The 27,030-nt window shown below is 38.6% G+C and overlaps 1 long non-coding RNA gene across 1 annotated transcript; it reads right to left on the minus strand.

The window, feature by feature from the left end:
• Window positions 1–1,077: 1,077 nt before the first annotated feature.
• Window positions 1,078–27,030, minus strand: LOC128087307 (uncharacterized). Its single transcript, XR_008209782.1, has 3 exons — window positions 26,974–27,030; window positions 26,068–26,158; window positions 1,078–2,524 (listed from the first exon to the last, which is right to left on the minus strand). It is a non-coding gene; the product is annotated as an uncharacterized LOC128087307 (long non-coding RNA).

Consider the following 27,030-nt stretch of genomic DNA (forward strand, 5'->3'; position numbering starts at 1 on the left):
AATATTGACAGCATACCACAAATAAATCCAAATATGAAAAAAAAAAAAAACCAGTTTTGTAAGTTCACATACAAATATTTTTGTAATAAGTTGAATCTTTTTCTATATGCCAAGATCATGAACCATTGCCAATGGCAGATATTTCCAAACAGACTCAGTCTCTCCTTGTTCCTAGCTGCTAAATATTTCTTGGTGTCCATGTACCTTTTTCTTTTGTATGGATCCACACTGAGGTGCAGAAAATGAAATATACCAGCTACTTGGAATTAACAGACCCATCTAAGAACCTAAAACATATTTGATGAAGAAAAGAACTTTGATCATATCTATATTTATTTTTAAAGAAAATGGTGACCTGTTCTTGTCCCAGCTCTGGGAAGGACACCACAACATTCATTGTCTTTATAATCACAGTGAAAGCAGAACCACTTTTTGTGGTTAAGTGGAATTTTTTTTCTTGCATTTAAGCAACTTCAGTCAACCAGCTATTGCAAGCTGATGGTACAGAGAGCATAAGCAGAACCAGGCTCCTGCTGTCTTTCAGAGAAAAACAATTCTTAGAGGCTGTCAGAAAAGAAGAACATTTTCAGTAAATTTATACAGTTCTGCAAGGTGCTGTCACAGGAACTGTTCAACTTCTTGAACATTAGATTTCAGCAAAGATACTATCAAAGTGCTCTATGTGCAAAGTAGCACTGAGAGCATCCCCATTTCTTCCATTTCTTCGACTACTTGCCTTACATTCTCCAGTGATAAAGCAGGACTGCCCTCCCAAAACATACAGCCCATCACAACCAGAAAATTTGCCAAAACATATAAGGTCTACTTGAAATTTCTCTGTCTCAAGCAGCTAAGAAGAAAAACATGTTGGCCAAAAAACAAGCAGCATCTGAGAAAAAAAGCTTCTCATATATCAAAGCGCCTGTCATAAAATACCATGTGACACTGGTGTGAATATTTGTTATACTTATTCATTTCAACAATTCTGCATTATCTTAAAAATGTAAATGAGTTTTCTTTAGGAAAAAGATAAAGACACTTCCTTTTCTTTTTGTACCTCCTATTATAAAATGCTTTTTATGAGATCTAAGGTGGTGATACGCTTCTTAAGACTTTTATGTTGAGAGTGTCCAGTGTGGATTGTAAGGTCTTGGGGTCAGACTAAAAATGTTGTAAATTATCCTTAAAGTCTGTACTCTTATCCTAGAAGTACAGACTAGGTGAAACCTACACCTAGTGTATGGGGCAGTGGCCTCTTAGCCTCTAGGATTTTCATAAGAATGTGATTCCACGTTTTATGTGGCTATGTACTAGTGAATGGAATGTTTAAATAAACAGCAAATTGAGTCACTTAGCCCTGAATCAACAAATACAGTGTCCCAAAAGGGATTCCCCACAGTTTATAGGCATGTGTTGTGGAAGACTCATATTCAGTTGATTTCATGAGGCTCTGAGTTGAATACCAGTAACAGAGCAAGCAAACTCCTCTCTTAGTGAATTCACAAGGCACTCCAGCTCTAGCTGCTCAAAATCACAGGGAGAGCTTTAATTCCATGGTAGATCATCTAGACAGCTAAGCAACATGCGCATAATAAGATCCTTTCCTCGAGTCAGCAGTATCTGAGAACAAGTCTTACCCTTTTCTTTAGCAAGAGAATATATTCTTAATATTCTTGATGATCAAAACACCCTCCTCTCTGTGTAGCTAATTATGTGTTTACTATTCATGAGTTAGTCACAGGAGAAAAATAAAAGGTAAGAATTTTATTGAAACTTTTGTATCTTCCCCCTATTTTTTTTTTAAAATAGGCCACGAAACAAGTCTAGACAAGAACTCTATGTTGCTATGTTATAGCATAAATATTACAATTAAACATTTGATCTCTGTATCATAATGGGTCAGATGCTCATTCTATACACTAAGGGAAAGTTCTATCAGCCTTTCTCAGCTGCCCAACTATTCACTTATTTTCAAAGAAAAAGGAGAAGCTGTTTCTGACTGAGGAATATGAACCTTACTTACCTCACTGGAAATTTTGCAAAGGTCATCTGCTTTTCTTTTTGAGTTAAAAAAAAAAAAAAAAGAAAAAGAAAAAGAAAAAAAATAGTTCAGAAGGTACTTTGCCTTCTGTGATTTAAGTTTGTGATCATTTATCATCATGCCAAGTCAGTTTGTCTTTTAAAGGAAGCTTTCCAGAAAGAAAATGGATGACTTATGAATTAGGACATGAAGAACTTTTCCTGCTGCCAAAGCTAGCCACAAAGTAGTTCAAATGCCATTGCCTTGATGGTGTGTTTCTGCCTGGCTGTCAGGCAGTACACAGATATAATTGGAACCCACCAGGAAAGTACAGTTTCTGGAAAATTGAGAAGTTTCATAAGAACAAATTCAAATCTTCAGATTGAGTGAAGTGGAACTGAAGCACTTCAGTTGATACCATTATGCTGAACTTCAGGTCCCATGAGCAAACAGTGTTTGTTACTTCAAAGAAAGAAAGATGGGTTCAGGATGTAGAGTGCTGGGCTTTCAAAAAAAAAAAAAAAAAAAATTTAAGTTTACAAGGCAAAACAAATATTTCTTACTGATTTGAAACAAGTCAGCTAAATATTAGTCATACGGTAATCTAAGCCAGGCCTTGTAAGATGGTGCTGGTTAGGTCATGGCTGGAAGAACCAAAAGGATTTGACCTACAATATTATAATTGAAAATAGTATTTACAGTGTAACATGTACTTGAACATCTGAAATACAACTTTCATGCAAAAAAAGACAACACATGAGGGAAATAAGCATTTTAGTCATTTAGAAAATGAATCTTCCCACACTTACTGCAAAGCCTTCAGAGCTCTCCTGGAGAATGCATGCTGTCTCTGTAAAAAACCTTAATGGCACCACAATAGTAAATGCACATTAAGAATCACCCACCTCATATGTATTACCTTTCCATGAGGTGAACTGTTTCTCCAATGACTATAGATTATGACTGGAATAACATTTCCTGGCAGTGCCATGAGCATCAGATCTGGCCTGTGGTGTTTTTCCTTATGTAGTCTGGGAGAAAGGGAACTCGATGCTTTCCTGGGAGTCTCAGGAAGAGCTTTCATCGTGCTTACCTGGTCTAGCACATCTAGAGCACTAGGTAGAAACAACTGAGTCCTTTGAGGACACCAAAGATTGGTTACGAGACCATACAGCAGATGAAATGAAAGCGATGGGCACGCTGGTATCTTTTGCTTTTATAGTCATGGTGAGAACTCACTTCTGAGTTCTAGTTCCTTTCTGTTTAAAATCCCTTCATCCTGCTTTCCTTATTTTTTTTTTTTTTTTCCTCTCCTTTGCCCTTGTTCCCTATTTTTCTTCTTTTCTCTCACTCTATCACTGCTGTTTACCTGTAGAAAACCTCTTACCCTGTTTCTTGTTGTATTCTTATGTATCCTGTCTTGCCCTTCAGTTCTACTTTCAATTTCCCTTTCTTCATCCTGTAAAACAATCCCCCTAAGTTTAAACTGAATTTGTTACCTCTTTCTGGTTGAAATGCGTATAAACAGAGAATATTAGGATGTTATAATCACAAAATAATCAAGAAAGTTAGGCAAAACAGACTATGATAACAAAAGAGAAGGCTTACCCCATCCTGGGCTCACTCACAAAACACCAGTGAAAGCAATCTCCAGATGAGATCCTTCCCCACTGGCAGCCAGCTCTTAAATAGGTCTAGGAGGGCTGGAGCCAGGCTCCACCCCTTCTGGCAACACAGGTGAATTGCCTTCACCTGTGCTCCTCTGGCTGACTCATGGCTCGCCTCAGGTGATCAATCAGAGGTTCAGGCCGTGACTCAGCAGTTCCTATACAAAAGGATTTATTAAAAATTTCTGTAGTTTATGTCAACCATCTTTAACAAAAATGGCTTTTTATTTCATATCAGTTCAGATACTGACTAGTGCTCATGGCTTTTTTCCCTTTATTGGATTTGACATAAAAATCTACACTGAAGTCTTTGCAAGCATTTATTTTCCCTTTTGTACAAAATGTAGAATACAATAATTTTGCCAGTAGATTTTGTGATCAGTAAAGTATTTGCACAGCCTAGTTTATTTTTCTAAGCAAAAGAGGTGGGGCTTGAATGTTTCAGGGAACTCATTCTACCTCTCCTCACAGTTTTCCTGCAGTCTCAGATGGATGGCTTCAGTTTTACCCAAAGGAGCCATCACTGAGCAGGACAGGTTGCATAGGTGCACAGAGCATGCTTCTCCTTCGCTGTTAATTTTAGGGCTTCCCAGCAGGGCTCAATAAAAAACTCACCAGGCCCATGAGTTCCTCCTGCTGCACAGATATAAAATACGTCCCCCTTGGCTGAGACAAAAACACATTATTTTCCCACAGAAAATGAAGGGAAAAGGTTTCTTACAGCACTGCTGGGGCACACTTGGCTCTCCAGGGAAGTCTGCACTCTGGAGCAAGATAGTGTGATGTAACATTTACCACCCTACTAATAAAAGGCAACCAGGAAATGCTGTGATTGAGTGAAATATCACAGTTAAGCCAGAGTGCAAGTGGAAGGTCACGGTGTGGCTCCAGGCTGTGCTGGAACTGGGGTTAGCAGCTATGGTGGTTGAGCAGAAGAAGTTTGAGCTTTGCATGCCTGTAACACAAGGCTGAACATTGCAAAGGCAGGCAGCTACTGGGGTCAGCATACCCACCTCTTGGAAAGGTGCATCTGGGCTCACACCTGCTACTGGTAGGTGTGAGAAGCTATGGATCTGCTGGGGTACTAGACTTTTCCACCTTCTCCTGTTCAGAGTTGTACTGCTTTTTTTTTTTGGACACATGGCAAAACCACAGTCTTGGCTCTCCTAGCTTTACCTGTAACTGAGTCGAAAGGCATCCTTTCTCTTCTGAGGGCTCTGTAGCATATGTTCAGGCTTCTGCTATGGAAGGTTGTGCAAACAACAACAGGAGATGGAGACAAAATCTTACACAGCACATTGCATACAGTCATACAGTTCTCCTCATCAGCTGATAAATAGCTCCGGTTTCTAAACTGATAGCATTCTGTAACTGAAAGGATCAGAAAAGACCTTACTGCTCTCTCCCATTAAGGATGCATTGAGGTGGGTATTGTCTTATTTTCCCAGGTAACAGTGATACAGTAACACCCAATGGCCTTAAGCTGCACCAGGGAAGGTTCAAGTTGGATTTTAGGAAAAATTTCTTCAGAGAAAGAGCAGTGAGGCAATGGGACAGGCTGCCCAGGAAGGTGGTGGAGTCACTGTCCCTGGAGGCATTCAAGAACCATGGAGATGTAGCACTGAGGGATGTGGTCAGTGGGCATGGTGGGGAAGGGCTGGCAATTGGACTAGATGGTTTTACAGGTCTTCTCCAACCTTAATGATTCTATGATTCTGTGATTTGAAAATGTATATTCCCAACAATTGCAATAACCTACTGTGTTACTTACTAAAGATTTCTGCATTTATATCATAAAAAGACTTTCTATCCTGGCCTTTGAGTCATGGTCATGGCATACAACAACGTATCAGGAACTACAGTGGATCATCACCAAAAATCACTGATTTTTGAACCTGAAAGGGACATTTTTCCAGAAAACAGACTGAATGTATTGATGTATAGGTAAAAAGTGCTCTTCTCAGCACCCAGTTTCTCCTTTGTTGATGATTCTTAAACAGAAAATAGTAATTTATTTGTTAGTAAGTATTGCTGGCAGATATTTTTGTAGGCTATTTGTGTGTCCAACACTGGGACAAAAGAAGTCCCAGTAGAAAAAGTAACCCTTTGGGGATTATTCCAAACAAAGGCTCCCTTCATTCTATTATATGCCAACACTCAGCATTTCAGCACAGAAATTTCACTTTTTATTTAAAAAAGCCAAACCATGATCTTTTTCATCCCTTTCATGTATAGAAAGCAATACATATATTTTTTATTTTGTGAAGGGCATAATTTAAGTTTCTGTATGTGGATTTTTTTTTTACTAATTGAACTTCATCAGACTAACACAGTTCATGTATTGTTAGTGCTTAGCATCACAATTTCCTAACTCTATTACAGTTAATGATCTGATATGAAGAAATGTCTTCCTGATGTACACCTGGTAGAAAATGCAATAAAAACAAACCCTGCCTTATCTAAACACCAGCCTCTGAAATCTAAGGGAAATACTTATTTTAGATGATCTTCAAGAGTTTCTTTCCCCATTCTGTGTACAAATGCTCTGTAGTGTTACTATGCATATTTAAAAGATATTTATCCTAGCATCTCACGTCTTTTCGTCCTATTTGGAATATTCCTACAGGCCAAGACTCTGGGCACACTGGCACATGTTTTAATTTTTACTTCTTTCAAAATTCTGCCCCTTCTGCAGGTGCTACAACTAGCCATCCACTTTGATGAGCCCAAATTCACTTGCAGATCTAGTGTCAGCTCTCCTGGTTTTAGAAGAGTCCTTCCAGGCCTTTTGGGATATGACATTTTCATCTGTTGTCTTGCAAAATCAAATGAGACGTGGAACAATGTAGGCCATTGCCAACTTCTGCTGAGTGCTGCATGGGCAGCAGGCTGTTGCATGTGTTTTCCCTCTGTCGTTCCCAAAAAATCCCAAACAGAGCCTCTGAAGTGCATCCATTCAGATGAGTCAACAGGCTTCTGTGAGCAGTGCTGTCGGTGTCCTGACGGCAGGATTGGATGGGCCAATGCCTGCAGACAGCACGCACTGAAGTGGGCTATGTAGAGAGGGGTTACTTGTGAACACCACTGAAGTCACACACAGAGAATTTTGTTTATAAAGTGAATTCCATAGGTACAAGTCATCAGGAGGAGAAAAAGCCCCATGGACAATATTATATAATCCAGATAAATTTACTAATAGGGGATTTTCCAGTGGAAGAAACCTTACATCATGCTTAAGCAAGTAAAAATAAACCTGGCACTTGTATTTGTTCTAAATACAAGAGGAATCTTGATGAACTACTAGTTATGTTTTTTGGCTAATTATTAGTCATGCTGAGCACTGTGATGTTAGTTGCAAACTTATTCCATAGCTGCATCTTAACTTCAATATTAAAGTAACATAGACATTCAAAACCAGGTTCTATGTAAGGCTCACTGTTTCCAGAGAACAATGCATTTTCCTTTCCTAATTATTCCTCATGTTTTAGCCATTATTGAATATCTCATGACTTTCTTCAGAGAATAGAATAGCAGTGTGATTTGAAAACAAGCAAGTTACATACAAAATGAAAAGAATCAGAGTAATGTCAGGTTTTTACAACTCTCCCATTCAACTTCAGCATGTCAGATGCCTTTTAAAAGCTTTCTTATATTTGAAAAACAAACAATGACATTCACTGCATTTTGAGTTTGAAGGTCAATAGTGAAAGATGTGATCTAGAGTTAGCAGCTCATTTTTTTTTTAATAGCACAGAAAATGCAAAACTTAAGCACTGTGTTTATTATAGAATGAAGCTAAAAGAGGCAGAGATTGAAAAGGATCCAAAGTGTGATTGAAAAAGCAAACTCTGGCCTTAAGAATAAAGTAAACAGGTAAGATATCTGTTGTCTGTAAAGAAAACCTTTATTTTCGAAGAAAAACATAGACTGTATGGCAAGCCTGTTACTTTTGGTAAAAAAGGAATATTCAAGCAGATGATGTGCTTCTAATAACTCACAGCATGTCACTGTGTCTGTGAGGTGCATGATGAGGTAGTCACAACTTTCCATGGCTGAACAGCAGAATTATTTAGAGATGAAAGTAAATTTGAGTTTGGCAAAACGTTACTGACTCCTTTTATTTTACAAAGCCTTCCATCTGAATTAATTCCTTCTGAACAAACCCAAGTTTGTGGCAGAAAGTGATCATTTGCACAAAAAAGGAAGTCTTGTGAAATTCTGCTCCTCAGCAAGCCAAACTAAGGTGGGTTCACTTGGGTGTCAATTACAGCTTGTATGTGCTGATCTTATACCCAAATAAGTTATAGCAGCTTAGACCAACTGGCTATGATTCCTGAAGGGCTAGATAAGAATGAAGGAAGCACAGATGTTCCTTTTCCATCACACATCTTTTGCTGGGGGTGGACAGTGCATCGTATAGAATTTGGCCAGTACTTGTTGCAGCTGTCTACATTTGGCTATTCCCTTTCTCTCCACCCCCACGTTCTTCCCTTTCCAAGTAGCAAATGGAGCATCTCAGCAAAATAGCTGACCTGAAAAGTCCACATCAGGTACAGGGGTTTCCTACTGGGGCTGGTCATTCCTCTACTGCTTTCACCTTTGCCAGAGGCATTTGCCAAAGGAAATAATTCCTGTCTCATGTGAATTCCCTTTTCTACACTCAGTCTTGGCATTGCTAGCATCTTAACCACTTCTTTCAGCTGGGAGAGAATCAGCTCAGCTCCCGTAATTCTCAAAATTGCTCCAGATTTCTTGAAAAAATGGGCTGCCGTTAGAGCTGCTATTTCCAGGCAAACAGAAGTGGCAAATCATCTCCACTGAGTGCATTCTAGCTACTAGGCTAACTTAAAAATGAAAATAGGAAATATGATTATATTATGCTTTTGTCATGTCCCAAGAGGAAGGACTGGGTGCAATGTGGGTCTTTTCACAAGCACACCATATCTGTACCCTGTAGCAGAAACTTGGAGAAGACACACCAATGGCACACAGCCTCACAAGAGGATATCTTCCATACACTGGTGATGAGACAATCGGTTTTAAGAAAACAGGCCTCCTGTGTAAGGATCTAATTGTAGATGCAACTCCAGGAAAGGCACCAAGGTCTCCCTGCAGTTTCCCATACCATATGCTTTAGTGTAGAAGCTTTTTTGTCACCTATGTTCTGCTTGAAGATTTCACTCTCAGTTGAAATGGTTAACCGTAAGTTAAAAGCTGGTGGTCTTTATACAACTTAACTAGTTTAGGTTGCTGGGAAAAGGAATGTCATCATAGTTGGTCTTTCATTGAATCATACAATCATAGAATCACCAAGGTTGGAAAAGACCTCCAAAATCATCAAGTCCAACCATCTGCTAACCAACAGTATTTCCCCACTAAACCATGTCCCTTAATACAACATCTAAATGTTTCTTGAACAAAAGTGTAAATTTTGAACATGATTTTTCCTTTCCTCTTCTATCTAATATCGCTAAAAGGAATAAGTGGGGGCAGTGTGAGGGCGCTCTTGTAAAAAGGGAACAGTTAGGACTGTAGCCTCTCAGCTGATGTTAGGCATAAGACTTTATTTTTCATTTCTTTTCTTTTTTAAACCTAGCCTGGTTTCATTGGGATGCCCACTAGGGAAAAAATATATATATATTAACATATAACTTCTTCAAATATCAAATGGAAACACTGACATGGCAAAGGCAGTGCCACTCACTAGTTTCTTCCAGAGCTTAGCTGGGCCTTAATATCACCTCACTTTGGCATATTTTCAGAGCAAACAGAATAGAGTTAAGGATCTCCACTGACCATCTTTTGATGCTAAATCAGAATATGTTCAGTTCAAGCCAAAGAGCATGCCATCAGGGGACATAATGCAAAAGTCAATAAAACAGCCACTTAAAGCTAACTGGCTCAGTGAGAACAATTGGTTTTGGAATTGTGAACTGCACAATTGAAAAAAATATACTTGTACTGCAGAGCCTAGCACTGAAAACCGATGTATAATATCTCACCAGCGGAATATGAAAGGAAAAATTCTGTCTTGGATGGAATGTGTGGGAAGTTTATGCCTCCAAATTTGCCTCTGAATCTTGAATATTCATTCCCCCTGACCTTTCTATGCAGTGCATGTTCCAGAATTTGGAATCTGATTCCACATCAATCTAACTTTTTTCTTTAATAGTTTGATACATTTGTAAAATAGGAATGTTATCTTCCAGTTTGGATTTTCTTCATAAAAGCTTTCACACGTTCTTTTTTCTTGCTGACCTTTGGGCTTTGGGTGATGATGCCAATAACCTTTCTGCCAACTTACTGATGTAAAAGGGGAAAAATAGGGGGAATGCAATACTACTGTCCTAGCAATTGGATCCAGCTGGCTTCCTCAAATAGATTCAGCCATGGAGGGGAGGGGAGTGGACAAAAAAAAGAAAAATACATGATTTCCAAAGGTTTTGTGCACCAATAACTTTCATGCATTTGAACTAAGTGTTCTCCATGTTTGGAAATCAGTCCTAGGAGTGGAATTATTCTGTACCAGTAACATAAATGGGATAGCTATTGCTGACTCCCTAGTTCATCCCCTCATGTTTTTCATGACATATTGAATGTTGGGATATAAGGTATGTTTTTTTTGTAACCATATTTCCTAAAACTCCCTACTCCTCTTTATCTCATTCATTTTTGCTTTCTCCCTATGTTGTTTTCAGACACTGAACCTGATACCTGTGGGGAAACTAAAATCCTGAAGTCATGGGACCCTAAATTTTATAAGATGTATATGAAATTACTGTGGCTTCAGCTCATTCTTTTCACCATCTGGAGCAGCTCTTGTTGTTTTGGCAAAGACCTATGTTAGCTGAAATTGCAAAGTTTTTTTCATACAACATGCATACTGGAATGAGCATCACTGGGAAATAACTGCGAGGTTCTCTAGAGAGAATCTGGTGACCTAGACACAAAATTTTTCCTTATCTACTGTCACTTATCAGAACTTCTCTCTGAAGTGCTCAGCTGCATCATTTCTGTCCTGGCATCCAAAGGCAGGCACCGTCAAAGAGCTTAGTCTGGGCAGAGAAAATAAGACACCAAATGAGGCTTGATTCTGCTGACTTAGAATGTAGCAGCAGACAGCCTGAGAGTTTTTAGCCCTGCTGCATGTTCTGCAATTCTCTTAGAGTAGGCTTTATTTATTAAGAGCAAGGAACATGCCCAAAGTTGGATGGCATCAGAAGTCTCTGGGTTTACTGAAGGGAGAAGCACACACGAATGCATTGTCTTTCTCAGGACAGCTGCAAGACTGCCACCCTAAGGCCAGAGGGGTGCACGATAGGATCATTTCATTCCCCTCAAAGCTCACAAAATTGTCAGTGATGCTTTGATCTTCACAGAACTTTGGGTCTTCTTTTAGAAGGACAGTACTTTATTTTCAAAAGCAAGTTGGAATGCTGAGCACATAGTAAAAAGCAGAGCAAGGCAGAATCTGTGCTCAAAATAGCATGATAAGGAAGCCACAGAGCCATGGGACTATAGCTCCTGTGCACACACTACCTGGACACCCTGTGTGCATTTGTCTCTGCCCCCGAAAGGGCAAGCACTCTTTACCTAAAAAGTATGCCTTAGGGTTATATTGATTGCCCAAAATTCAGGTTCAACAATGTCACCATTCCCAAGCTTTACAAGGTACCTGGGTATATCTTGGAAAACTTAGGAGTTTGAGTTAAAATGATGAAATGGGAGCTACTATAAAAGATTATTTTCAATTTATTTACCCTCTGATGGCAAGTTCACTCCACAGGTTTTCCTTCTGAGCCTCATGCTCAGTGTATCACCTCTACCTGCCTCCCTTATTGCCCTACTCCTGGTGGGATGCAGAACTGGGATGAGAACCAGGGCTGTGGAGTTCCAGCGTATCACAGGTTGTGTAGATGCCTAATCTCCAAGTTAAATCTGGGTGAGTGGAGAGGGTGTTTCATTGAATTGCTGGGGATATTTTTGGTCAAATTTCTGTTGCAGGAGAAAATGTTACTTCATAAGCTTTAATTTGAGGTCTTACTTGACGTTCACTGAAGACAAAGGAAGTTCACCCACAGATTTTAGCCCTACCTTTTATTTGCTTCGTAGCACACTATCCTTTCTCTTCAGTTTGGTCCAGGTGGGTACGATGTGACTGTGCTCTTTGCCAGATCCCCCATTTCTAATCCTTTCTGTCTGCATCCAGTATTTTATTCTGTTAGAATTTCACCATAACTGAAAACTAAATAATTATGTCATGCTGAAACTAATGCCTCCCATTTATTTCCATGGAAATTACAACCATTACAAAGAGGACAATAACACTGTTTGATTGAACAAATTCTCAGCTACAAAGTACTGCTTTTCAACAAAGTCAACACCATAGCTATGCATTTTCACCAGCAATGAGCAAGAGCCTGCATGCTGCCTTCATAAAAATCTGCTACTGTCACCATCACCACTGCTGAGCTGAACCACCCACCACCTTGCTGTGCTCACTATTCAGGCTCCATAAATGTTCACCAAGTGCTGATGGACATCAGTGAGTGCCATTTTTTCCACATGGAGGAATTTAGTGGCACCCTTTTGGTTCATATCCAAATCACTTCCATATCAGGCACCAACCTCTCACATAGCCCTTCTGCTGCCATCTACCACATGGCAACAAAATGTAAGCAGATATTGGAGGGAAGGTTCAGCCTTTACTGCTATCCCATCAGCATCCAGCTATCATGTTGTGGGCCAATAGAATAATATTGGAGGCATTATTTTCAGAGCATCCCTCATACTATCGTGCAAAGCCTTTCTTAGCTGAGCTCCCCTTCAGTGCCTGATTTCTTTAAATGTTCCAAAAAGAATGAAGATAAAATTGTTATTTCAGGAGGAAAAGAAGAGAGAAGGAATATTCTCTTTTAGTTCGGCTTTGTGATGTTTTGTGAGCGTACTCTTATAGGTTTAATTATTATTTAGCATCAATTGCTTTCAGTGTGGGGATCTCATCAAGCTATTATGTTGGATAACTGAAGTTTTCATTTTGTTTCTCAGACCAGGCATGTCCTTTTCTTTCCCGTTTTCCATGCTCCCACGTCAGCCTCTCAACCCATGAGCCTCACAGCAGTTGGAATCAAACTGCAATTTAACATAACACGTATATGTGCTGTTGTTCGCACTGCACGAGGTAATTTTGAAAGGTCAAAGCAGCTGGATTCCATTAGAGAAAAGCAGGGAACTCAAAATAGACTTTGTAAATATATTTTTTTGAGGAATTCAGGCAGCTGCCTTAGGCACCCTTGGGCCTTGTTGTTTCAGAGATCTTTAGTATCAGATTAACTCAGAAATTACTAAATTGCTCCCCTTCCTCCTCCACAAGAAAAATTTCCTTTGCATGAACATTAAGAAACAGTCAAAAGCAGAGATATTTCTGCCTTTACATTTTTAATAATACATTTTATTGCAATCAGTACTAAATCAAGAAAACTCTCTTCCATATGCGTTCAAGAACAATTTCCATTTTTTCTGCACACATGACATTTGTTTTACAATGCTGCAGTTTACAAATCAAATAGTTTCTCACAGAGATAGTATGTTTTTATTCCATTTGTTCTATTTCAAATAGTCCAAAAGGCTGTGGTTTTGTCATTAAAAGTCCAATTGGCAGATATATACGGAAAGTTTATGTTTTCCAGCTGGGCAACTACCAGTTACACATACTCATTATTATTCATATTAGAATTATAGTGTTCATCATGGCTGTGGAGGATAATTTTATGTGGATTACACAGTCAAAATTCTGTGATCAACAGCAGATATTGTCCTAAAATCATTGGAACTTAACTCTCCTTAAGATCTGAAGACATTTAGATATAGATCTGAGCCTCCTGACTTGACCTTTCCTTTAGGATGAAGCTAACGGCAACCCTGACTCTGACTTCTGGAATAAACTAATTGTTTTAAACTCTTTTCTTCAGAAGGAATATCCTCAGTTTGGAATATCTTGTTAAGAAGGGCCAACTGCAGTTCATTTCTCCTATAGTACTTTGGTCTCCCTGTAATTTTATAGACTGTACTGAAATTACTTTTGACCTACTCTGTTAATAGAGCATACTCTCAACCCTGTTGTGAATGTTTTAAATTGTGATATTATTTTGGTGGAGTTACCAATTACTATCAGTTCTAGCTCCCCAAATCTTTCTTTTCCCCTCTTGCTGTAACTTTAAATGACCACACAAAGAGTACTTGCTCTTGGATAGAAATTTCTCATGCCATATTATAAATTACCAAATGAACAAGAATGTCAGACGAGAGCAGACTCTAAACTGTAACCATCCTAGTGGGTGGTACTATTACACTAGGCTAATTTATACTAAAGCTTCCGCTGACATGAGCATATTTCTGTTGTCATAGAGTACTTTATGAAGGATAACAGAACTTTTCCACTAAGTAACTTCCATAGTATTCATATCATGACCCTGTGCTATATGAAAAACATGATTGTGCAATTTGTGAGGCATAAAACCTTAAGACTCCTAGTTTTATATCTTGATTTTTTTGTTTGCTTGTTTGTTTTTTATTTATTGTTGCAGCAAAAAAAATAAGATCTGTGATTGGACAGTTGGAAGTTTTTTTATTATTGGGTAGTAAGAGCAACACCAACCAACTTGAGAGAACATGAAAGCAAACTTTTTACTCCCTTGTGTATATAGGCCTATAGGCTGTTGTGCACTTAAACACTTGGCTGGAACAAGATCCTATGCAGGAGTAAACTGGGTGGATGCAGATGGATTTTTCCCTTGATTTGCAATCAGGGAGGCAAGCAGATACATCCAGCTGTTCTCATTTCCCCTAGGAAATACGGTCATCCAAGCTGAGAATATCGCCTTTCGAGACATCTCAGGGCAAAAATAAACCCTGCAGAAACAATGAGGTGGGGATTAAGCCCATCCTCAGTCAGCTCCCATGGACAGCGGCAGGAAAGTTGGAGAGCCTTGTCTGGGGAAATTAGCATCTACAAATACACCTTGTCTTTATAAGGCAACGATTTGAAGAATTCGTAGGGATAACAATGAGGTTTGCATCACTTTAAACATTTTGCTTCCAGTTCAGTGTGTTAACCTCCATTAAGTCAATCTACTGTGGATGGTGTTCTCAACTAAGAAAAATGTAAAAGACACGTTTTTGATGGTGTTCTTGGCAAATGGTTTGATTACATTCCTTGATACTCAACAGATGTCTGCAACCCACATGGCAAACAGATCCATAGAGGCAGTAGCTCATTCTTGCACTTGATACGAAGAAGTGACATATAAAAATTAATAGAAATAATCTATTATGCAAAACTCTCAAAGCTTAATACTGCACTAAATTTGATTTTCAGGATAGACGATACTGGCCATCTTAACCTATATTTTATTTAGAATTTTGCCTGAATTTTTGAAATTTCAATATGACGAAACTTTGGATTTTGAGGAATCGTACAATGAACCAGACTTCACTTATGTTTAAAAATAAGCTTCAAAATTAAACCATTGTTCAGTGCTAATGTACATTCCATGCCATGACTGTAGCTGCAGAACAGGAGAGGAAAAATAATTGGAAGTCTTTTAGTATTTTCTGAAATCTGAATTTGAAAATGTGTTTGGAATCATTTTTGTTTCTTTTTAATGAACATTACCTTATGTCATATGCATTTACTGTAACCATGAAAAATTCCAGCTGTGAATACTATTATCAGAGTTCCCCTAGAAGTCTATTCTAGTTGCTGTTGTTTTTCAAATGCAACCATAAGATAGCTGGCTGCTGGCAGTTCTTGGCTTTCATATTGGTCCCCAGTTAAAGTTCAAGCTATAATTCTGTCACATAAGTGAGTAAAAACTTTGACTCACTCTGCTAATGGAAAGCAGTATCTTCAGTTCTTATGTGAGAAGCGTTCCCTAAGTAAGATGAACAAAAGCTTTTTGTTTAAAAATATACCTTCTAACTTCCTTTTTACAGTCTTTTGTTTATGTGTGTATACCTGCTTCTATCAACATCTAATATTGAATAAGATCCTAACGTGTAGAGTTTTCAGTGTTGATTATCAGAAACAAACACTAGTATTATACATTATAAGCACTGAGACAATAGATATTTCTTCATTGTCAAGTATCATGTCTGTCACAACTAATGAGCAGAAATGTGGTAAAAGAACCTCGAAAACTGTTTATTCAGTTTTAATATGTTTTGTTAAATAAGATTAAGGACAAAAACTTACCTAATATTTATGAAAGAGTTTTTGAAGAGTATTTTATTTTTCTCATTCTGACGGCATAAAATATGGTGCCTTCAGCTAGAAAGAAACAGGACAGGAGCAGAGACAGACTGCAGAGATATGAATTAAGGTAATTATTTCTTCAACATTCTACCTATCTTGTATTATAACACATTAATATTACCATTGTTATCCAGATACAAGAGGATTTTTCTTTCTGTCTGAGAGTGGATCCTCTTAGCAATTCAGGACCTCTTCAATTTTCATTATTATTCACACAGGGTCTACTTAATGGTTGTGGAAAGAGTTCAGAAGTATTTCATTGACTTTGGAAAACATCCAAACTTTTGGATATATCAAGTTTAGAGGAAAAATGTAAATTTTTTGTGTATAACTTTTTGTGTATTCCAGTTGAAATGTATTTATGCAAAACAACCAGTGTATTTGCATTTAGTACATCTATGCTATTTCATGGCCAGATGTATCAGAAGTCCCCAGTATGCTAATTCTTCTCAGTACGTAGAACTTGGAGGTACTAAGCATGGTATCAAAAGGCTTAACTGTAAAGAGGAGTTATTCATTTCTATTTATCAGATTTAGAGTTGTATATGAAGAAAAGAGAGTCAATAATGGAAAAGTAGCTGTCACTTCATCAGATCGTATATATAGTCATGCTAATGCATTTCTCTGTGAGTGAGAGATGCAGTGACAGAGGAGGGCATTTCATTTTTGATGTGTAAAAGAGAGTATGGACAACCTCTCACAACTCTTGCTTGCTTTTTTGGGTAACATCTTACTGTTTTTTAAATTTATTAAAAACAGGTAATTAGATGATTTTGTTACTCTGCCTTCCACAGTCTCATACAAAAAAGAAATCTTTCCTTACACACAGCTTGCTTCTTTGCAGTTTTTTTTTTCTTGGATTGTTCAGAATATTGTGAAAGGACAGGACCAGATGTTCGAAGAGTTTTGTCACTACCAGCTGTTGTTCTTGATGAGCATTTGAAAAGCACGTAGGCATAATCATCAAATATCTCTACTGGAAGTCCACAAGGAATTCTTTGTTAGTAACACTGTTTTCTTAAAAATATAACAGTCCCTCATGGAATAATACTTAGGCTTTTTCTTGTGGAATGTTTGTAGTATTTGTTTTCATTCCCAGACCTAGAAAAACTGCAATTTGACCTTTTATTGTAATTTCTTGTTCTACAGTATTCCACATAGTTAAAAATACAGTGGTATAAATTAGATTAGAGCAGGCAAATATTTCATACATGTTATTTGGACATGCAGCATATGTTTACGCCATATTTGGTATTTGAGGACTGCAATTATGAGCTTGACAGCACTGGCAAAGGTTCATATAAGCTTATAAATTGTAAGTGAAAGACCACCATGTTCTTGCCATGTTCTGCCCTGAACAACGGTAATGAAAACTTCTCAGAACATACTGCTCCATCTCCTGACAGCAGAGGTCATGCAGTGGCAGCATTGGAGAAGATATCTGTCCCAATCTTGCAATGCCAAAGTCAGTGACCAGGTTGATTTCTGAGGAAGTAACAATAGATCCCAAGTTTTCCCAAGTTCTTACTCTACATTGTGGAGGAAACAATCAGAAAATGGCCAGACTCACTAGGCTCTTTTGCTTATGAATTCCTTCTAGGAAAACAAAAATGCCAGTCACTAGCAAGCACTTCCATTTCTATTTGCACTATCCTGCAATGAAGATTTTTTGCACCAGCTACCACTTTCCGTGTTGTATTCATTGTGCAAACAGCTGCCACACTTTTCTACAGATGGATCTGGCAGGTGATATGAATTCTGTATCAGCTAACTTATTAAGTTGGTAAAGTGCTTTGGGACTGCACAAGGCAGACCATCTATAGATCTGGGATCTTATTAACACAATTTATTTTCTTTTTCCTGATTTTTGCATCCTTCTTACCTTTTTGTCTGGAAAAACATCATGACTTGGTTCTTGCTTTCTAAATACAAAAAGCCTTTTTCCTGGCATCTCCTGGCATCTAATAATTCAGGAAATGCCTCAGACTCCTTTCTTCATTAAATTTAATTATCTGGAAGTTTCTCTCTAAGGCTTGCTGTAAGCAAGCAATGCTGGGAAAGTACTTCCAATCAAGGCACTCTTCCATTTTGGAGAGTGTACTCATTTACTCCACCTTTTTTTAAAGCAATCAAAGCTTACAGTTGTCTGGTAGACAAGTTCAAGCCTTTGTGACACTGCTGGTATTTTTTTCTGTCCCTGAAATTTACACTGAATATCAAAGCAGATCAAAATAAGTCTGAAAACACCTGTAGGTTGTAGGCCTATTAAATTCAGAGTTGATTTTAAGGTCCTGGCAGTGACTCAGCTGCCTCAGCAACTGTCTCTTTGTTCAGATCCAAAGTAAAGCTGTGGTCTGAAAGGTTGCTCATGAGAGGTTCCAGGGCTGTATTCACCAGGGACCCTGGGGATCCCTGGTTGTAGGGTTTGTTCAGGCTGGGAATCAAGCTGACACTTCCTTAAGGTTTCATTAAAAGAAACAGTGCTGTGGGACTTCCTACTGGAAATGGGCTCTCTGGGCCATGCTCTCCTTGAGACAGACCATCTGGATGAGCATCTGGTATCCCTCTGCTAGCCATGATCTTCTATAGGAAGAAAAGGTGAAACCTACTGATGAATGAGGTGGATTGGGAATCAGGTCTCCTGAGGACTCTTCCAACAGCAGGATGCATGTGGTGTGCAAGTTCTTTTAACAGGTGCTTTCTGAACGGGAGATACAGATGGAGCCATCTGTGTTTATGTTGTCTCTTAGCTCTGCTTCTCTCTGTCACATGGATTTAATTTCCTGTACAGTGCTTACTTTAAGCCATAAAGGTTGTATCTGCATTGTTTTGGAAAAACATACTTGACAGCACTTGGGAGACCACATTCCCACTGTAACTGCATTCCCGTATCAGGGCGATTCCCACTCAGATGCTGCAACCATGTATTTGCAAAATGCTGGAACCAAATCGCATCTTCACCCTCCTCATGTGCTAGGCTGTCTTGGCTGGCACAGGAGTCATGAGCCAAATAATTCACCCAATCGCCTCCTGTTAGACATCTACCTCTGCAGCATTGCACTGTGTCATCTCTTAATGGCTATAATTTTCAGTCAGGGAAAGCTTGCTACATGTTTTATCCAATTAGTTATTTCTGGCATGTTATTGAGACTATTTCTTAGCTGTTTTTGTTATGCTATGTATATTTCTAAGCCATCTCTGAACATTTTTCTTTCGGTACAACTTCTTTAACACTTTAGTGACTAGCAAAGATCTTGCTCCTCAGTGTCTATGAATGTATCAGTTACTACTTCAAGCTCTTCCTTATGCCAGCCTCATAGCCTCTGGAGTTAGAATTTGTAATTTAGAGGCATGCTGTATCTTTGTGTTAGTCTAAAAAGTTCCTGTGGAATAAGAGGAAGACCATTACCTCCAGCACAGAGCAAGAATGCATCTCAGGAATGGAGCTGCCCATTTGCTGCATACAAAGTTACGTGGCTTAGTGCAGGCGGTGTGCTTTTGCCCTGCTTACATGGATCCTATAAATACAACAGCAAAGGTCTGTTACTTCTCCACCCTGAAAAATGCATATTTTTAATCTGAGGACAGCAATATGAGAACTGCTTGAAATACTTTTCAACAATCCTTTATTGTTCTTAACTTTGCTGTTCAGAATTGATAAGCTTATCAAATAGAGTTCAGTGACATAGTTTAGCATGCAGAGGTCATTGTGTCTTCTGTCCAAGTTTTTTCTGAACCGTTTCAAACTTAACCTCCATTATATGTGGAAAAAATGAAGAATAAGTTAATCGCTCTGAAATGGAAATGAAAATAAAATTGGGTTTGCTTTGTATGTTTAAGCTTAACTTCTTTTCACTATTTCCAATGCTATTTGGAAAATCTGAAGAAGTGGTCTTTCATATAATGGTATCACTGCCATAAAAGTCATCCAAATAGTCTTCAGTTTGCTTGGTTAGTTTAGGCTGTGGCAGGCATTGAAATCTGGAGTTTAAAACATGGCAAAACAACAAGAATGGATAACAAACTGTAAGCTTCTCAAATGGTAATTGGCTTACAGTGACAGTTTTCTACATACTTTCATGTACCTCTTTGTGTCGCATACTAACTCAGCCCTGCTGAGCTCTCCAGCTTTCAGATCTGTTCCTAACCTTAACAGGAAGCTACTAGATGTGTTACATGTTATGTGTATGATGAAAACATCACATTTTAAAAAGAATCAGAAAGAGTTTGCAATGACAGGTATAAAGCTGGAGGAGACAAAGAAGAATCTATCTTTCCACGCTGTTCAACATTTCTAAAAGAATACATAAAAAGACTGCTAGTTCAAGAGCTTGGAGCTATTCTAGCTGGAGAAAGATTCAGTTCCATCATCAGAGGTTCCTCAAAAAATGTCAGCAGAGGTTCCTTTTTTTGTTGGCTCCAGCTATTTCACTTTTGCAACCGCAGCAGTGGTGATATGACAGAAGGAAAGAAGATAACCCCTACAATAAACCTCTTCTATGCCCCTCTCTTATTGCAGTAACGCTGCTATGGCAGTGAGCTTAAAAAATATTCATTTGTCATTCTATAATTTCAAAGAAATAATCTATACAGTGTTTGTATACTGTGAAATGTACTCAGAGAAGTTAAGGGCAGAAGTAGCGCTTAGGTCACTCAGGTCACTTAGGTCACTTGCATATCACACATCCTATAATTTCACCTAGCTGGGTCTCTTTCGAGCCAGGAGTTTGCATTCAATCACAGGAGAGCTTTCCTTGGTTCTTTGTTCTATAGGTTAATCAGCTTTGCAGTTAACATGTCTATCTGGTCTCTAATTTAAATTTACCTAGCTCTAAATTCCAAGCTTCCTCTAGTAGATTAACAGACCTTTTAATGCCTTATTTCCCTCTCTTGCTCTGTAAGAGAAGCTATTTAATTGCATCATTTCTCACCAATAGGCATTATTCTTTAGCAAAATAATATTTCTGTGTCTCTTTTTGCCACAAAATTTGATCCCATTGAATATAAAAAGATTTTAATATTCTTTCCAGTAAAACATCCAGTTACCAAAATATGCTGAGCTACAGCCCATCAAAGAGCCGTCTAATTAAAGAATATAAATTACATAGCAGTTACGATATGATATGCTCAGAATAAATCTGCAGGGGGATCTAAAGCTTCATCCTTGGGCTTTTGAAGGCAATTGCTCTGCCATTTGAGCTAATGGAATATTATGCTGGGTCAGCCCAGAAGAGAGGCTTTATATCTTTGCCTCCATCTCCTTAAACAGTGTTGCCTTTCACTTTTCTAAAAGGAGAATTCTCAGCGGGGCCTTCTTCGAAACACTAACATTCTCCAAGACGTTCTCGGGAACATGATATTACCATAACTTGACACCACGTTAGAAGCTGCCCAATAAATGTTTGCAAGGCTGCAATAAACTCTGTTTCTAATAGCACACTTCATGCTGTGCTAGCAAAGTGTAGAGGAAATGACAGACGAGAAGGCTTTATGCAGTCCTCAAGAATGACACCAGCACACCCCACAGACAGCCCCACTGTGCCAGCAGGCTCACGCTGCTGGCCTCGTAGAGCTGAGGGCAATGCCTAGGTTCTCCCCAGAAGTGGGGCTGCTAAGTTCTTTCTTGTTCACAAACAAATTTTTAGAAAGCAGGATTACAGTCTAAGGTCCTAAGAGCTCGTAGGAATCTTAAATTGCTTTCAAAGCCTCTTTGGAGAATACAGTGTGTCCATAATGAAGTCATATTCATTACTGGGCTATGCGTTTTCACTTTTTATCTCTGCATGCTGATGCTGCACAAATTCAGCTGATGTCAGCAGCTTGGTTTAGGTGTTTTGTTTCTTGATCTTAATAAGGTTCTTCATGGGCATTAGCTACAAATTTCCTTTAACACAACCAGTCTTTCTGTGATAGGTTCTTTTAACCAAGAGTCAAGATCTGCTACAGTTGTCAGTGATATATTGATTCCAGGCTAAAATGCACCCATATAGAAGTTTGGAGAGCTTTTCAATGCACAAAAAGTAAAACACAAGAAAGGTAGAAGTTCAAATTCCTCTCTTCCCTTGTTTTCTTACTAACTACCTTTGTGGCCACCACTGCCTAACTTTCCTTCCACACAAAAATCCCATCCTCATCTGACTTGGCTGAACTCTGCCTTCCTCTGATACAGTGATATATAATGCAGCTTTATGGTACAGCTATAAATAAGGCTGATTCATTTAGAGTACTTAAAATCTTGAGCATTTCAAAGAAGAAGCCATTTAATGAATCCTCCTGAGGTGTATTAAAGCATGGAAATATTACGTCTGTTTTGTAAAAGGGGAACTGAGGCACTGTGAGGTTAAATGGTGACACAAGATGTCCATAGAGAAGCAAATAATTTAATGTAGATTTCTTCTGTTTTAGACCAGTGCCTAAAGCAAGAGAACATCATTCTTGCCTTGTTGCCTGGCTCTGGGAACTAAGTTGTCCTTTTCATAAATACCTCTACATTTAAAAAAATAAAAAAAAAAAAGAGCAAAAAAAAAAAAAGAATTAAGTTACACAATTTGTATCTCTTGTGCACATTTGAACCAAATTTAATTTGTTATAAAATTAAAAATATAATCTACCTCCTATTCAAAAAAATGAAGCTTTGAAACTGAGACAGAAATTTGATCTTTTGAGCATGGCTATAATGCTTAGAAAAACATACCATACATGACTCAGTACAGTTTATCTCTGTAGCCTAAGGTATGTACCAGTCAAACGCAACTGACTCTGCTTCACATTCACACATGATAAGTTTCTGCTTCAGTAACTATGTTAAATATGTTTAAGCAATGAGACTGGTGAGGTCTGTTTTCTAGTTTGCAAAAATACCGCAGAAGTCACTCAATGTGTTTTACAAAAAAAATAAAATTACTTTAAAATAGTTTACACAGAAATAAATCATTAGCATTTTCACATAAAATTACTGCAAAGTAATTTTTGTACTAAAATATAATGACTTTTCTATGGTTTAGTTAGCCGTCTGATCATTATTAAAATCTTTGCTACTCTTCGTCTAACCAGAATTATGTCCATTCCTAACTCCAACTAAAATGAATGAAAAACAAGGAGTAATCTGCCTAGTCTATCAATAAATGTTCTCCTAGGCATCTAGTGAAACCTTTAGGCTTCTAAATCTTCCAGAATCTTCTCCTCAACCTTTACTTATGACAAAATTTCCAGAGTTACAAAGGGCAAATACCAATATAGATTTCATTTAGAACTACTAAATCTTATGCAAAAGTATTTTCCAAGCAAATATATTTTGCTGTGAGTCTTTGGCAAATTTCTATTTTTAACTCTGAGCACGCACACTAATAACTAATAACTGTCATCTTCTTACACAGATCCTGAACACTAAACTCACAGAGTGGATTTAGACTCAAAATTATGGACTATCATCCAAAATGTAGGTCTGCCAGTTTCAGTGGATGTGTTTTTCTGAGAAAATTTCCCAAATATCTGATACGCTCCAAGCATACATAGTTTCGTGTAAACTACCACCAGAAGGAGTAGCTGGCAGCCTCACTGGTATTCTCCCTTCTTCCAGTGGTTAGCCCATTAAGTCCAATCCTACCCTAGATCAGCAATGGAAGAACCTGATCACCAAGCACAGAATCCCAGAATCCCAGAATCCCAGAATCACAGAATGGTGAGGGTTGGAAGGGACCTCAAGGATCATGAATCTCCAACCCCCCTGCCACATGCAGGGCCACCAACCTCCACATTCAATACTAGATCAGGCTGCCCAGGGCTCCATCCAATCTGGCCTTGAACACCTCCAGGGACGGGGCATCCACAGCCTCTCTGGGCAGCCTGTGCCAGCACCTCACCACTCTCTCTGTAAAGAACTTCCCCCTGACATCCAAACTAAATCTCCCCTCCCTCAACTTAAAACCATTTTCCTTGTCCTGCAGTTATCTACCCTTTCAAAGAGTTGATTCCCCTCCTGTTCATAGGTATTGAAAGGCTGCAATGAAGTCCCCCCGCAGCCTCCTTTTCTCCAGGCTGAACAAGCCCAGCTCCCTCAGCCTTTCTTTTTAGAGGAGATGCTCCAGTCCCCTGATCATCTTCGTGGCTCTCCTCTGGACCCTCTCCAACAGCTCCCTGTCTTTTTTGTACTGGGGACTCCAGACCTGGACACCGTACTGCAGATGGGGCCTCACAAGAGCAGAGTAGAGGGGGACAATCACCTCCCTGTCTCTGCTGGCCACTCCTCTTTTGATGGAGCCCAGGATACCATTTGCCTTCCAAATCTCAAGGGCACACTGCTGTCTCATGCTAAGTTTTTCATCTATCAAGACCCCATGTCCTTCTCCGCAGGGCTGCTCTGAAGGACTGCTTCTTCCAGTCTGAAAAGTAGAAAACAGCCACAGCAAACACTATCATCCCTTCTTCCATTAGCCATGTTCTGTGATGGTCTGATATACCTAGCCTTCAAGTTTTAGGAAACCTGGTTTTAAGTAGTAAGGGAACAGAGACAGCTAAATCCCATAGATAGAAAGATAGAACTTCATGATATAATTTCATGGGCATGCATATGTTGTTATAAACGAAATGAATACTGGCCATTTCATTCTTGTTATTGACTTGTAGACATTCCTTTTTTTTTTTTTTTTTTTTTTTTTTTTTTTTGCAAGCAGATAACATCAGTGCACTGGGTATAAAATCTGTATTAAAATTAACCTAGCGAGATACATTTTCAGCTGGAAAAATTCTTTAAAGTCGGTCATTAAGGGGTATGTTAATTTTTTTTGTTAATAGAGGGGAGCGGTGATGAGGGAAGGCATGTAAGTAAAGCAGGATTTCAGGAGTCTGTCTGTATTTGATAGCAAAGCTAACTTCAGGGGGTCAACTTGTCCAGAGGAAGGTAGCTTCAGTATTGCTGCAGTTCTCAGTATTTGCCATTTGACCATAAAGAGCTTTCCTGACTTTGAATGATGAAGTTTGCAGAGCCTGTGCTTATCTATGTAAAGGCATATTTGCATGACTGAGTACAGACAACCACATGTTCACCCTGCTTAAGCCTCACACAGAGTAACTATGGCTTGGCAGCCATGGATTCATTTAATGTGTTCTTAAGTCTAGAATAACTGTCCCTACATCTCAAAAGGCTGGTTTGGGTGGGAAACAGAGTCTGTTTTCATTTGGTAGTAAGGGATGAGGTGCGCATAGAGTGCAATGTGTGGTTTAAAATATACTAGCACTTCACAAAATTTCTCTCCCTTAAAGGAAATCTACCTCATTTACTATGACCGCATAGCTAACACACAGGGGGGCTGCACCCTCCTTTACCTTGTTGTAGGTTTCATGCACATTCATATCCTGAGCTTCAGGCATGGAAATGTATCTACAGTACTTGTAATCCCTCTGTGTCTTCCTCATAATGTCTCTGGTTGAAAGTCTCTTCTATGCAGGAAGCCAGCACAGGTTTACGTACAGCTTAAATCCCATTTAAATTGCTATGGCTTAAAGTCCCACTGAAATAGCTCCTGGGCCTCATGCTGGCCTTCTATACAGGGATGAATTCCACTCTTATGGAATTCCTCAGCAATCCTTCCTTTTGCTTGTTGGCAGGGTAAATTAGCCTCTTCTGAATATGGCTAAGGCTGCATTTAGGCAGTGCTGGTATCAAAGTTTGCTTAATCCTTCAACACTAAAAATCATTTGTCATTAAAAATTGGCATAATTGGGAACAAAATAAAAACAAACAAGAAAAAAAAATCTATTCTTAAGGGAGAGTCATCCCAAATGTTATCAGCACTGTGATTCTCTTTACTTTAAGAAGAATCGCAATATGACCATGACTACTGAAGAAGAATGTACCAGAAATTAGTACTGTCTTTTCAGAAGTAATTATTGCCAAAGATGACTTTGGCATGGCTGAACTCATGGGAGATGCTATTATTCTCAGAGTTCACTGAATTTAAGTCTTGGCCCTTCACTATCCTTACATTTCAACTTGTAAAATATAGGAAAAATATTTAACAAAATCTGAATATACATAAATATTCTTGTGAATGAGGTATGTCACTTACTCATTATTTCTCCAACATCCAGATGGTGAATGATCACTTTCTGTTGTCCTTCCCTTATGAGATGATCACTGCAATCCATGGATCCATCAAACTGAAAAAAAGCCATCGGCAAATAAACTGATTTCTTTTTCCATGCATGAAGAATCCACTGTGCTAATTTACAATTTGTGACTTCCTTAACAATACATTATTTTTTATCATTTGCATACTAGTTCGCAAAAGTGGATTGGTTTTCTCATGCAGAAACACTCTTCTAAATGTCTCCTCATACACAAGTATTTTTATCTACACTCGAACATTTGCATTAGGACCATCTATACAGATCTTTAAAAGATCCTCTTTTTTATATAAGTGTTAGTAGCTTAGTGACATACAGATGCCATGGGACTCAGCTGGCCAGTCTCAGGCTACAGTTAATAATGGATGAATAGTTGGAAAGAGTTATCTACGCAAGTTCAAAAATGTCAGAGAAAACCACGGAGGTTGTGCCATGAGCATTACATGATATAGACTACACAAGAAGGAAAAGAATCTTCAGTGTGAAGAAGAGTGCAGGAAAATCATGCAGCTTTGTTAGTGTTATCTGAACTTTGTCATCTCCCTCCTGCTCAACAGTCTATCAACCAAAAGCAGCTGCAGTTCCAAAGCTCCAGAGAGCACAGCATAAAGGTGATAAAAGAAAAGAATCCCAGCTCTCACAGGGAAGTGACTGCAGCACACTATGTCTCTGACTCAGCTGACCTTCCCTAGTGTTACTCTTAATGACTTGGTTTTTCTTTTTTTTGTTGTTGGTTTTTTGTTTTTGTGTGTGTGTCGTGTTCTTTTTTCCTTTTTGTTGGTTTTTTTTGTTGTTTTTTTTTTTTTTTTTTTCCATTGAATATGTATTATCTGTTATGCAATGCTCACCAAGTTTGTTATGTAAAATTCTAGAGATAAAACCTCAGTCTGGGGCCCCCCTCTGAA

Source organism: Tympanuchus pallidicinctus, unplaced genomic scaffold (assembly GCF_026119805.1).
Source record: "Tympanuchus pallidicinctus isolate F22 unplaced genomic scaffold, pur_lepc_1.0 scaffold1, whole genome shotgun sequence".
In the NCBI taxonomy this organism is placed as follows: Eukaryota; Metazoa; Chordata; class Aves; order Galliformes; family Phasianidae; genus Tympanuchus; species Tympanuchus pallidicinctus.